Raw genomic sequence first — 13,703 nt, 5'->3', positions numbered from 1 at the left:
GTGATGAAATGCTTCTCAAATAAGCAATGCCAGGGCTTGGAATGTGGCTTTGTGGTAGAGTGCTCACCTAGCATGAATGAAGCTCTGGGTTTGATTCCTCAGCACCACATAACCAGATAAAGCCAAAAGTGATACTGTGGCTCAAGTGGTAGATCTTGAGCACAGAGAGGCTCAGAGACAGAGTCTAGGCCCTGAGTTCAAGCTCCAGAACTGGCAAAGAAAGAAAGAGAGAGAAAGAAGGGGGGGGCGGGAAACTATATCTTCTATCTTTAAATTATATCCAAATTCCATAAGTTACTGTCTCTTACATGCCTGGCTATTTATTTCTGTCCTCTGCTCTCCTGTTACTCAACAGGCAAGATCTCAACTTTTCAAAAAACAAACTGTTCTTCCTACATGAATAAAAACAGGAAAGTGTTTAGTTTAAATATTAGTTCTAAGAAGATGGCATAAGCTGAGCCAGAACAAACCAAAGCAACTCCATTTTCTAAGAAATAAAATGTTAACACACAGCAATTATATACAGAGAATATGCTTGTAGATACAAACCAGGTCTCAATACTGAAATAGTTCTATAACTTGGGGGGGGGGCGGTATTTTCGTGTAGTACTACAGATAGAACCCAGGGTCATGCACAATAGGCAAGTGCTCAACCACTGAACTATACAGCCCAACTCAGAACAATATCTGTTAAATTACTTGCCAATATCAGAGTCAGAGTTCTAACAAGTACTTAGAATGAGTTTTTGTACCCTGGATTCTGATTTTTTTTTTTTGGGGGGGGGAGGCTTGAACCCAGGACTCGGGTGCTGTCCTTGAGATTTTTTTTTGCTCAAGGCTAGTGCTATACCACTTTGAGCCACACAGCCACTACTGGGTTTTGAGTGGTTCGTGGGATATGAGTCTCACAGGGACTTTCCTGCCCAGGCTGGCTTCAAACTAGGATCCTCAGATCTCAGCATCCTGATTATCTAGGATTATAGGCATGAGCAACCAGTGTCTAGCTAATTTTTTCCCCTTTTCTTTTTTTTTTTTTTTTTTGCAGGTCCTGGGGCGTGAACTTTAGGTCTGGACACTGTCCCTGAGCTTCTTTTGCTCAAGGCTAGCACTCTACCACTTGAGCCACAACACCACTTCTGGCTTTTTCTGAGTAACTTATTGGAGATAGCATCTCATAGACTTTCCTGCCCAGGCTGGCTTTGAACTGCAATCCTCCTATCACAGCCTACTGAGTATCTAGGATTACATGTATGAGCTAACAGCGCCCAGTGGCTGATGTTTTTAATACTAGATACCAAAGAAGCAATCTGAACATAGGCAGACATTACCAGTTCATCCTCTTCTAAGGAAGGGTGAATAACTTGGTTATAATAAGGTAAATAGCAGGTTTTAATCAGTCTTATCAATCAGTTAATCGAGTTAATTGTAGGTTCTAGCAAAGTTCTCACCACGACAAATATCTACTTGTCAAGTAGATACTTAAGAATAAATATGAGGTCGCTAATCACAGCTGTGCTCTGCTTCTATCAGCTATCCCTGCCAAGATCCTTCAAGAGCATCAAGTTCCAGGATGGGCAGCCTTCCCAAAAGATCCCAGTCCTCCCAGACTCTTTGACATGTTTTTGTAAGGAATGTTTCTATATGGCTGGCAAGGTCCCGATGTTTGACCTAGATGATGGCTAAACTACTATATGTTCCATAGTTTGTTTTATAACAGTGTTGGTTATTTTAATATTGTCCTACCTTAATAGGTCAAGTTCCTATAATACACTCTTAAATGTGTGTGTGCCACCACTGGGGCCTGGGTGCTGTCCCCCAGAGCTTCTTTTTGCTCAAGGCTAGTGCGCTACCACTTGAGACACCATGCCATTTCTGGCTTTTTCTGAGTAGTTTACTGGAGATAAGAGTCACAGACTTTCCTGCCCAGGCTGGCTTAGAACTGCGATCCTCAGATCTCAGCCTCCTGAGTAGATAGGATTATAGGTGTGAGCCACTGGCGCCTGGCCTAAGGTTCAAACTTCCATTTCTTAAAATGTTTTTACAATTTCATAGATATTTAACTAAAGTTCGCACCATTTTTCTTCACTGTTATATTATTTTCAAATAAAAAGGCTTTCAAACAAACAGAAAAAGAGTAACACCGGACACTGGCTCACACCTGTAATCCTATCTACTCAGGAGGCTGTGAATTGAGAATCATGGTTCAAAGCCAGACCTGCCAGGAAAGTCTGTGAGACTCTGACTTCCAATGAACCATCAGAAAACCAGAAGTGAAGCTGTGGATGAAAGTGGTAGAGCACTAGCCTTGAGCAAAAAGAGCTCGGGGACGGCGCCAAGTCTCTGGGGCTCAAGCCTCACAACCGACCCCCACCTCCCCCCCCCAAAAAAAGAGTGACACCTGGGAAAAATTAAATGGATATTCAGAGGGCAGTCAGATGCGATCTGTTCATCACACAGCCACAGTAAAGGAAGTTGGAAAGACCACAGGCTTCACTTCGCTCTGGTGAACCACTACAAGAGACAGCTCGGGGGTGGCAGCTCTTCTGGAGCAGCGCTCCAACCACGTGTCTCTTCATCAGAAATCTTCAATGGCCATGAGCACAGATTGGAAAGAGTCTTACCCCACACTCATTCAGTACACAGAACCCGGCAGGGGACACAGTACCTAACAGGATTATTCACTCCGTTGCTGAGCAGTGGTAATTTTTATGAAATCAATAGGGAATAGTAAAATAAACAGTGGGGGGGGGGAGAAAGATCAAGAATAACACTCTCATTTCTGGCTTGAGGAACTGGTGATAGCATTTAATGAACCAGGCAACTTCCAAAGGGAGAGCGGCAATCCCACATTCACGCCGGGGTACGCCAAGTGCGGAGTGGGTGGATATACAGCCCTTAACACGCCAGAAGAAGGAAAAACAAATACTCGGCATACAGTGAAAAATGCAAGAGGAGGGGGATGAGCTGGCCTTGAAAATTCAAACATTCACTGAATGGGTAGAGAAAGAGTCAAAAGGTGACCTGACAGAAGCCCGAGACCAAACAAGAAAAACACAAGTGTGCTCTGAAAACCCCAGTGGAGAGAGCACTTTACAAAGGAGAAATCAAGTGTCTGTCACAGGCGATGTCCAGCCTGTCCCAGCATGCTCTCTGCCGTCTAGTAACTCGTATCTCTGCAAACCCCACTGAGTGTGTTGGATCTGGTGACAGGAATCGGCCAACTCCACAGCCCATCGCTTTCCAAGATTAGGTTACAAGGAGACTGGGGCCGGTATCTCCCCCAGTCCCCACAGAGCCTTCGATACAAAAGACACGGGAGAAGCAAGGGAGCACGTGGTAAGTAAAACGAGGCAGACGCCCAAACGACTTCTGCAGCAAACAGGCCACAAAGCCGGGAGGCAGAGGCCCGCTGCCAGGCGTGAGAGCAAGCCTGGGAGCAGAGGCTGCTCCAACGGAGCCCGGGGATGGAAATGAACGCAGCCTTAGTCAGCACCTCCGCCGCCTTACAGGAGACCTGAATCACAGGCACCAACCACACCCAGATTCCTGGCCCACAGAAACTATGAAACAATAGACAACTACAAGAGCTACTAAGAGGAGGACAGGAAAACAGCCATGGGTCATTTGCACTAGCTAGCTCCAGACACACAGAGGTTGAGATGAAAATTACAAGTGGGGGAAAAAAAACAAGTATGCAAGTGTACAGAAGTCTCACTGGAAAGCAGAGAGGGTACAACGATGGAGAGGTTTTTCATTGTGAAGATGGGAAACCTTCTGAGTTTAAGTGATACTACCAAGTCAAGTGAGTGGGAAAATACACTCGATTTCCTCCAAATGTCCTCACTCACTTCCAAGAAGCTGTGCAGTCTCTCACACCAGGCCCAACGGAGAGGGAGGAGCCTGTGCTGTCCTCTCTCCCAGGGCCACTGCCCCACCACCGCTTCTACGTGCTCCTGAAAACCCTTACTCTGACCCTCAGGCTACCCACTAACACGGGTGTCCACCTCTACCTCTCCACTACTCACGAGCAACAACTAGGAGCTCACTGAGGACACCACACACACACACACACACACACACACACACACACGCTCAGCGAGGACAGCACACACACACTCGGGGAGGACAAGGACATCCGCACACACACTCTAGGAGGGCATCCCACACTGTCACGATCCTCTGCCATCCCGGTCACGTCAGCGCACACATGAATGAGTCACCTAACATGTGTTCCCCACCTCTCCTCCTCAGGAAACAACGATGCCGTCCACGTCCATCATTCCACCAGCTGTGCGTTCACCTAATTATACCATCGTCCATTCATCAACCTATTATTTGCTCAGGAAAGGGAACATGACAGTCACTCCCCTCATGAAATCTAGGACGCGTTTTCCATATTTTCCACAAAGGCAGCATGAAACCATTCAGCTGAGGACTAGCTGCATGGAGTCTAGCTGCATTTCTTTTACTTACCAGACAAGTGAACAGGTCAATGCTACAAGATCAGAATTATTGTCTGCTGTGACTCAGTGAATCCATGCTAGATTCTAGACTGTTTCCCTTGACAAGGGCTCTAAACCCATCTCTCAAATTACCTATCGTAGCCGGCGCCAGTGGCTCACAGCTACAATCCTCATTACTCAGGCTGAGATTTGGAGGATGATGGTTTGAGGCCAACCAAGCAGAAAAGGTGGCAAGGCCTGTTCTCAAAAGACAGCTGGGCAGGATGGTATATACGCATCATCTAACTGTGACGGGAAGCATAACACTAACAGACCGTGGTCCCAGCATGTATCAGGGAAGACGTGAGACCCAATCTCAAAAACAGCCAGCAGAGAACCAATAATGGAGATAATTGCATAGGGAAAATGCATAAATATATCGCCATTGATGTCAATGATGTCATTTGGCAGAGGGAGTCATCGGTGTTCAACTTAAGAGAATTATATGGACTTTTTCATGTTACTAAAGTAAGTGTGTAATTGTATAAAATGAAATTAATCAATTAAGTAAGCTAATATAGGTACACAAAAAAATAACCTGCACAAAAAGGGCTGAAGGCATAGCTCAGCAGTAGAGGGCCCACCTTGCAAGTCTGAGGCCCAAGTTCAAAACGCAGAACCTCCAAAAAAAATAAGAATCATAACCCATTGTAAAGTAGTACCAGAGTTCAGTATTAGATTGCACTTAACGCAATTTGGGAGTAACAAATATTATTAGAGAATTTTACTTGTAAGAAGAATAAGCTGGAAACAGTGATTGTCTTCAAGAAAAAAGGAGCTACAACAGGAGACTTTTCTTCCCCAAATACTCTCTGATGCCTTCTAACTAAGTACATACATTACCTATTTTTAAGGGACATAAAAACAATTTTTAAAATATTTAAGTGTAAGGGGCTGGGAATATGGCCTACTGGCAAGAGTGCATGCCTCATATACAAGAGGCCCTGGGTTTGATTCCCCAGCACCACATATATAGAAAACGGCCAGAAGTGGTGCTATGGCTCAGTGGCAGAGTGCTAGCCTTGAGCAAAAAGAAGCCAGGGACAGTGCTCAAGCCCTGAGTCCAAGGCCCAGGACTGGCAAAAAAAAAAAAAAATTAAGTGTACATATGATTAATAACGACAAAAGCTACCACACACGTCTTCTGTACAAGTACAATCAAGCTACTATTTCATTCTGAAATATCTTTTTTAAAAAAATCAATGCGGAGAAGTGAAAACGAAAGGTTCTCACATTTGTCTCAACTGTCTCACACAAGATATTTAGTCATGTGTTACCAGATATTACAGTCAAGCAAAAGTCTCTTACCCAACACTTTGACATATCTTTAAACAATGACACAGTTGATCTTTCCTTCCTCCTTGAAAATTCCCTTTCTTCGGGCTTCTAGAACCCCAGGCTCCTTTGGCTCCTTTACTCAGTGAGCTCTTACCATCAGCTGGGTTACCCTTCATTCTCCAATTCCTTCCAACTTGTGTTCCTACCAATCTGTTTGCAGTTGAGTACCACAAGGGGAGGGTTGGTCAGCATTGCTAACTGCTGTATCCTCAAGGTACCCAGAGCCACACTTTTTAAATTACTACTGAATGAATCAGTGCCTCAGGCTCAGATGTCTGAATCTCCTCTCTACCTAAATTCATTCCCTGGTGATCTCACCAGCTTATAATTCTATACAGCAGCTTTTATACAAACCCTCTCCCTCTTCCTAAACTTACTTCTGAGGTTTCCCCAAAAGCATCCAACTACGTTGCTATCTTACTATGGAAACTTCATTCTTGTGACTCCAGTAAATACATCCCAAGACCTGAAGAGCCACATAATGAAGTGATATACTAGATAATGGCTGTGCACTGCTCTGAAGATGTAGTTGTTCAAGCCAGACTTCGGTCCTTTTCTTTTGCTTGTATCTCATATTCAGTTTACCAGCAAATACAATAGTTCTTACCCTAAACACACATCCAAGACCCAACTAGTTCCCATCACGCTATCTTTGCTGTCACCTTGGTCAGGGCCACTCCTGCTAAGGGTCCTCATGTCCCTATCGCACCTGCTCTAAGACCCAAGGCAACAGTCAGATCATGCCATTCCCCGCTGAAATCTCTGTGGTATCTCAGAGGCCACCCAACCGCCTGCAAGCTGCCCACATCCTCACGTCTGCATTCCCAGCCCTCTTTCATTTCTCTTCATGATACAAATCAACACCTAATGTCGGTACAGTTTATTCACTCATTTTATCAGGTGTCTCCTCAAACAGGACCAAAGCCCCATGAGAATTCAGAGTTTCATTCGCTTTGTTCCTTGCTCTAATACCAGCATTGAGAATATAATCCAACATATAATCCAAGTTCAATATGCATTTGTTAAGTGAAGAGAAAGTGTTCACAGCAAAAAGAATTCAACAGATGGCAGGTGCAGTGGCTCAGCGTGTAATCCAAGTTATTTAGGAGGCAGAGACGGGGAAGATCTCAGTTCAAGTCCAGTAAAGGCAAAAAGTCCTTAATACTCTATTTCAACCAACGGGGTGTGTGCAGTGGTGTGCATCTGTCGTACCAGCTACATGGGGAAATGCAACAAGAGGATCTCAGCCTAGGTAAGCCCAGAAAGAAAGACCCTACCTCAGAAATAACCAGTTCAGGAACTGGAGTCACGGCTCAAGTGGCAGAGCAGCAGTTAGGAGCAAAAACCGCCAAACAAACTCAATACTCTGAGTTCAAGCTCCAGTGTCAGCACAAACAAACATGTAAGTAAGTAAATAAATAAAGCAGAAAGAGCTGGTGGAATGGCTCAAGTGATATAGCATCTGCCTAGCAAACACAGATCCAGAGTTCTATCTCCAGTACTCCCCCCCCAGAAAAATTCAATAGATGTCAACAAACCAGTTGATCATGTGTAAGAATTGATAATCTGTGGATTAACTCATTTAATCATCCCAAGAAGTTAAGATGTTTAGTATCACAGTTATTATCCCTTCTTTGTAGATGACAAACTAAAGGCACAGGTGAAGGCTAAGAAACCGAGGGTAAGCTGGGCATCAGTTGCTTATGTCTGCAATCTTAGCTGCTCAAGAGGCTGAGATCTGAGAACTGAGGTTTGAAGTCAGCCCAGGCAGACCAAGAGTCTCATCTCCAGTGAAACCAAAAAAAGCCAGAACTGGAAATGTGCCTCTGCACCAAAAAAAAAAAAAAAAGAGAAAATTTAAATTAAATGGGGTTAAGCACATTGCCCTAGGGCCTACAATGGCAAAGCCAGGATTTGAATTTGGCACTGTGACTCCAAGACCATGAAAGATCTGAAGAGACACAGAATTAAATTACATCCCACATAATCACTGTATATCGCTCTGAAAGTTGGCAATCAGTGAACTTACTGTTTGATTCACAATACTTTGCTTCCTGATGCTTTCCCTTCAGTGTTTCTGACACAATACGAGTAAGACACACAAAACAGCTTTCCTACTACTTCAAGCATAAACGCAGTGTTATGAGGATATTCACATTCAAGCTTCCAGTATTAATGTTGAATTAAGATCCTGACATACTTCTCTGACTTTATCAATGAAGCAAAAAAGGGACTCCTCAACAAGAGCATCACAAGGAATGAATGCCAAGCATCATCTCCTGAAATGCGTAGGGGTTTTTCAAGCAGAAGAAATTCTAAAGGGATCTCCGAACAGGTTGCTAGTACTTTACACTTTCCCCCAAACTACGAGACTCCAGCCGTACAAGAAGAGCCCTATTTCCTATCAACCACATCAAATGTCACTTTGGGAATACACCGGCACACATTTCACCCAGTGCTATAGTCCACATTTGTCTCAATTAATTCACTCAAAGCATGCATAATTCAAAACTAAATGGGTGTTTTTCAATTTTTCCTTTCAACTAATCCAAAATCAAAACTTCTCATTTTATCAACCCACAATTTGATGTCTGAATACAGCTAACCATCTTTTTTTTTTTTAATATAAATGGGACCACGCTTTCTCACTTATTCAATCTTGTTTCCTCTAAGTCTCTGCAAGCAGAAGTATTTCTTGGAAGATAATCATCTGCTCCCTAAGTAGGCATGTCAAACCGGCAGTGATCTTCAGCGACTGAAGCTCATCTATACTTCTCTCTTGGGTGACAGGAAAGCACTTCTCTGGCTGTTTTCCCAAATAAATTGGGCAGGCCTTGCTTGGGAAAGTAACTGTTTAAATTCCGTCTTACAACAGTTTCTCTTCCTCCACAATGAATTACTGCGCAAGCCATGCCTACTTCATCCATTATATAATACAGGTCCATTAGAGCACCCATTCTCTGAACAAGAAACCGCTTAAATTAAGACACTAAGATTAAGACATTAAGATGTGACTCAGTGGTAGTGCTTGCTTGGCATGCTCTAAGCCATGGATTTAATTCCCAGCACTGAAAAATAAATAATAATAATAATAAAACAAGGCACTGAAAGGTAAGATCAGTAAGTGCTATACTGTAACTGGAGGCAGAAATCCAGAAAAGATTGGAACTCTGCTGAGGAAAACCTTTAGTTTGAGACACATCTCCCAACCTAAGGAGACAGGTAGACATGTGCTTCTAGAACATTATTTAAGAAACATTTTTAAAGCACTTGACTCTAAGAACAGTCCTTGCAAAAATGAGGAGCCTGTCTAAATAGAGTCGAATAAACGAATCTGTCTAAATAATAAAGAGTAGAATAAGCGAATCTGCAGTGGAGAAATATAAATAATCTCCAAGAATTCAGTGTTCAACACAGAATGTCTAAATGTCAAGGTTTGCTGAAAAAAAAAATAAGCTGTAAAAGACAGCTGTGCTTTACAACACTTAGGCTTTCCCCCCCATACAATTAGCTCCGAAAGTACCATTGAAACCACCTGCAACTACTCCTCAGAAATGTGCTTTCCAAAGCAACCACCTGAGTCTTAGGCCTCTAAAAGCCAGGACAAAACCTGGCTGGTGGCTCAACTACTGGCTACTCAAGAGGCCGAATCTAAGGATCACTGCTTAAAGCCAGCCTGTGCAGGAAAGTGGACAATTATCTCCAATGAACCACCAAAAAACCAGAAGCGGGGCTGTGGCTCAAATGGTAGATAAGAGCACCAGCCTTTGGTTTTGAAAAGAAAACCTAAAGGCCAGCCAGCACCCAGGCCCCAAATTCAAGCCTCAGTACCAAGGGGGGGAAATAAATAAAAGAGTAAAGGTGGTATAAATAAAGACTCTCTAACTACTGGAAGAGAGCATCTTTAGGTGTAAGGAGGTCTACAAGGGCTGCGGGCAGAATGAAGTTGTCTAACTCCCTCTCGCTGGGTGTGGAACTTCGGATCCATCCACGCGTGGGCTCCGCATCTGCCCAAGAAGAGATCGGTCCTCTCCCCGCTTTCCGCCCTCCTCCACGCACCCGCACCGGCCAGGAAAGAAAGAAAAGGGAAAGGACCAGCAGCCGCCAAGCCCCGAGGCGGACATGTGCGCGCCTTCCCTCCCCCCCCCCCCACGGCCCCCTCTGGACTACAACCCTTCACCGCTTAGCCCAAAACAGGCTCCCCGTCCACCTGGCCGAAGCCCCCAGATCCACCTCGGGGCTTCCCGCGCCCGCACCACCCGCGGCTACCTGGCCGGCCACACCGCGCATTCTCGGGGGCGTCGGGGCGCTCCCCCTACCTCTCACCTCCAGCCCATTACCCCCGCGGGGCAGGGCGGGTGGGCTGGGGACCCAAGGAGAGGGTGAGGAGGGCTGGGGGAGAGGGGTGCGAGAGTGGGGGGGGGGGGTGGAGGACGGGGAGGGGCTGAGGTGGGGCCATGGGGTGAAGGGGGATGGGCTGGGTTGCCTGAAGAGGGCTGAGGTGGGGAGGGTTGGGATGGGGTGAGGTGGGGGATTTAAAGGGGGCTGAAGTGAGGAAGGATGAGGTGGGGGAGGGCTGAGGTGGGGAGGGCTGGGGTGGAGGTCGGGGGGGCTGGGGTAGAGGTGGGGGGGGATGAGGTGGGGAGGGCTGAGGTGGGGGCGGGAGTGGGGGGGCTGAGGTGGGGGCTAAGGTGGCGAGGACTGAGGTGGGATCTGAGGTGGGGGAGGGCTGGGGTGGAGGTGGGGAGGGCTGAGGTGGGGGAGGGTTGTGGTGGAGGTCGGGGGGCTGGGGTGGAGGTGGGGGGGATGCGGTGGGGGGGATGCGGTGGGGGAGGGCTGGGTGGAGGTGGGGGAAGGTCGGGGTGGGGGAGGGCTGGGGTGGAGGTGGGGGGGATGAGGTGGAAGAGGGCTGTGGGGGAGGGCTGGGGTGGAGGTCGGGGGGCTGGGGTAGAGGTGGGGGAGGGATGAGGTGGGGAGGGCTGAGGTGCAGGGGGTTAAGGTGGGGTCCGCCCTCCTCCTCCTCCGCCCCCCTCCCCTCCCACCTCCCGCCGTCTCGCGCGCCGGGCCCCGCCCGCGCGGAGGGACCGGGGTCCCGGCCTCACCTCCAGCTCCGTCCCTCCCCGGGGGCGCCCTGCCCAGCCCAGCCCGGGCCGGGAGCGGGGAGCCGGGAGGGGAGCCGCGAACGCTTCGGCGCCCGCGCCCGGCGGAAGCTCCGGGTCCCGCCCGACTTCCGAGCTGCCGCCGGCGCGGCCCGCCTCACGCTCGGCGGGGCTGTCGCTGCCGCCCGGGCGCCCCCGCCGCCGCCGCCGCCGCCGCCACTACCGCCGCCGCCACTACCGCCGCCGCCGCCGCCACCACAGCCGGAGCGCGGCCGGGCGCCCGTGACGTCACCGCGCCCCGCCCCCGCGCGGCCCCGCCCCGCCCGCGCCACGCAGGGCCCCGCCCCCGGCGTGCGCGCCGCCGCCGCCCCGCGCCGCCCTCCGCCCCGGGGCCGCGCCCGCCGACGGGGGGCGGACGCGGGGAGCCGGGCCTGCTCCGGGGCGCGGCGGCGGCGGCGGCGGGGCGGCGGCGCGTGTCCTCCCGGGCTTGCCGTAGGAAGCGGACGTCGGGCCGCCCCGGGGGCGGGAGCGGCCTTTCCCGGCTTCGGCGGGACGGAAGCTCGGTCGTCCTGCGGCCCGGGGACCGAGCTAAGTACTGAGGGGCCGGGCGACCCCGAAGGACTGTGCCAAGTACTGAGGGGCCGGGCGACCCCGAAGGACTGTGCCAAGTACTGAGGGGCCGGGCGACCCCGAAGGACTGTGCCAAGTACTGAGGGGCCGGGCGACCCCGAAGGACTGTGCCAAGTACTGAGGGGCCGGGCGACCCCGAAGGACTGTGCCAAGTACTGAGGGGCCGGGCGACCCCGAAGGACTGTGCCAAGTACTGAGGGGCCGGGCGACCCCGAAGGACTGTGCCAAGTACTGAGGGGCCGGGCGACCCCGAAGGACTGTGCCAAGTACTGAGGGGCCGGGCGACCCCGAAGGACTGTGCCAAGTACTGAGGGACAAAGGAACCCAAGGAACAAGCCAAGGACTCATGGAGCAGGCGACCCCCAAGGCCCAGGCTTGGTGCGGGCCGGGTGGAAGCAGCAGCCTGTGATTATTGTTGTTGTTACTCTTTAGCTCCGGACAGCCATTCAGGCAGCTGGGACCTCGTTTGGGGCACCCCAGTTTCCTTAGGCTGAAGTCGGGGTTCAGAGGGCTAACAGCCATTAATTGAAGCCATCTCCAGACAAGAATAGTGTGCGAATTCCATTTATGCCCGGCCTCCCAGTGTGTGTTAAGATCACTTAAAAGGTCCTGGAGAGCTGCGAGGCGGTATGAAGTGAGTCCTACTCAGGCTGAATCTCCCACGATCCGATGAGCCCGTGCACACGCTTCCTCACAACCCCATTACCATGTTGCAGCGTCTCTTCAATACTCACACTCGTTCATGGATCAGATTCTGGTTTATCCTGCCCAGGTTTTCCAGCTGTCACTCCCAGGATACACAGAGGCCATTGCTGTAGCCTTCCCCCCCTTCCGTCCTATAACAGAGAACTACCAGCTGGGATGCTGGCCATCGGCTCACGCCTGTGATCCCAACAACTCAGGAAGCTGAAATCGGAGGGTCACAGTTCAAAGCCAGCCCGGACAGGAAAGCCCTTAAGACTCGTTAATCTCCAAGTGAACCACCAAAAAGCCAGAACTGGAGCTGTGGCTCAGGTGCCAGCCTTGAGCAGGAAAAGCTCAAGGACAAGCATCCAGGCCCTGAGTTCAGACTCCAGTACTGCACACAAACACACACCCCGCGAAAAGAAAAGGAAAACCAAGGTAGGACTACCGGTTGCTAGAAGATGTGGTACCCAACAATGTGATCATATATCTGCTTATGCAAACATCTAGAAAACTAAGTTACTCCTTCTTGCGTGCCCAAGTACTTATCAGGAAAAGCCAGGCCTCTAACAATGTGTCCAGATATTTTTCAGCAGAAACTTAAAAGCTCAATATTTAAATCAGGTGTTAGTGACCACACCTGTAAGTCTAGCTACTCAGGAGGCTGAGATCTCAGGATCAAGGCTCAAACCCACCCCCAGGGGCAAGAAATCCACAAGAGTCTTACCTCCAGTGAACCACCAGGAAGCCAGAAGTGGAACTGCGGTTCACGTGGTAGAGTGCCAGCCTTAAACCCAAAAACTAAGGGACAGAGCACCCCTTTGAATTCACACATACGCAGACACCCACAGAGAACACCGGTTTGAGTCGCCCTTGTCTGAAATGCAACTAGAATTGTTCAGCTTTTGGAATGAGGGGGATTGGGGGATATGGTGAGGTACTTTGGGCATCATGAAATACCTGGGGGATGGAATCGAAGTCTGAACACAAAATTAATTTGCTTGGTGTGCACCTTATGAATGTGTCCTGAGTGTCGTTTTATAGAATATTCTTGCCCACATTTGGGCTAGCATCAATGAGTCATTCTGACATCTCCATATATATATACATACATACATACATATATGTACATATATATACATATATCCCCTCTGCTCTCCTCCCTCCCCAAACCAGTCTCAGCCAGCTTCATGGCTCCATTTTGACCACCTTCCCCTTCCTTCCTCCTCCTCTCCATCCCTCCCCTCCCCCATTTTTTTTTTTTTTTTTGCCAGTCCTGGGGCTTGAACTCGGGGTCTGGGCCGCTGTCCCTGAGCTGCTTTTGCTCAAGGTTAGCACTCTACCACTTGAGCCACAGCTCCACTTCTGGCTTTTGAGGAATGGAGCCCAGAGCTTCATGCACCCTACCCAAGCATTCTACCACTGAGCCACATTCCCAGCCCCCCCTCCC

Source organism: Perognathus longimembris, chromosome 27 (assembly GCF_023159225.1).
Source record: "Perognathus longimembris pacificus isolate PPM17 chromosome 27, ASM2315922v1, whole genome shotgun sequence".
NCBI lineage: Eukaryota > Metazoa > Chordata > Mammalia > Rodentia > Heteromyidae > Perognathus > Perognathus longimembris.
Note: the sequence above shows the minus strand (reverse complement) of the source record.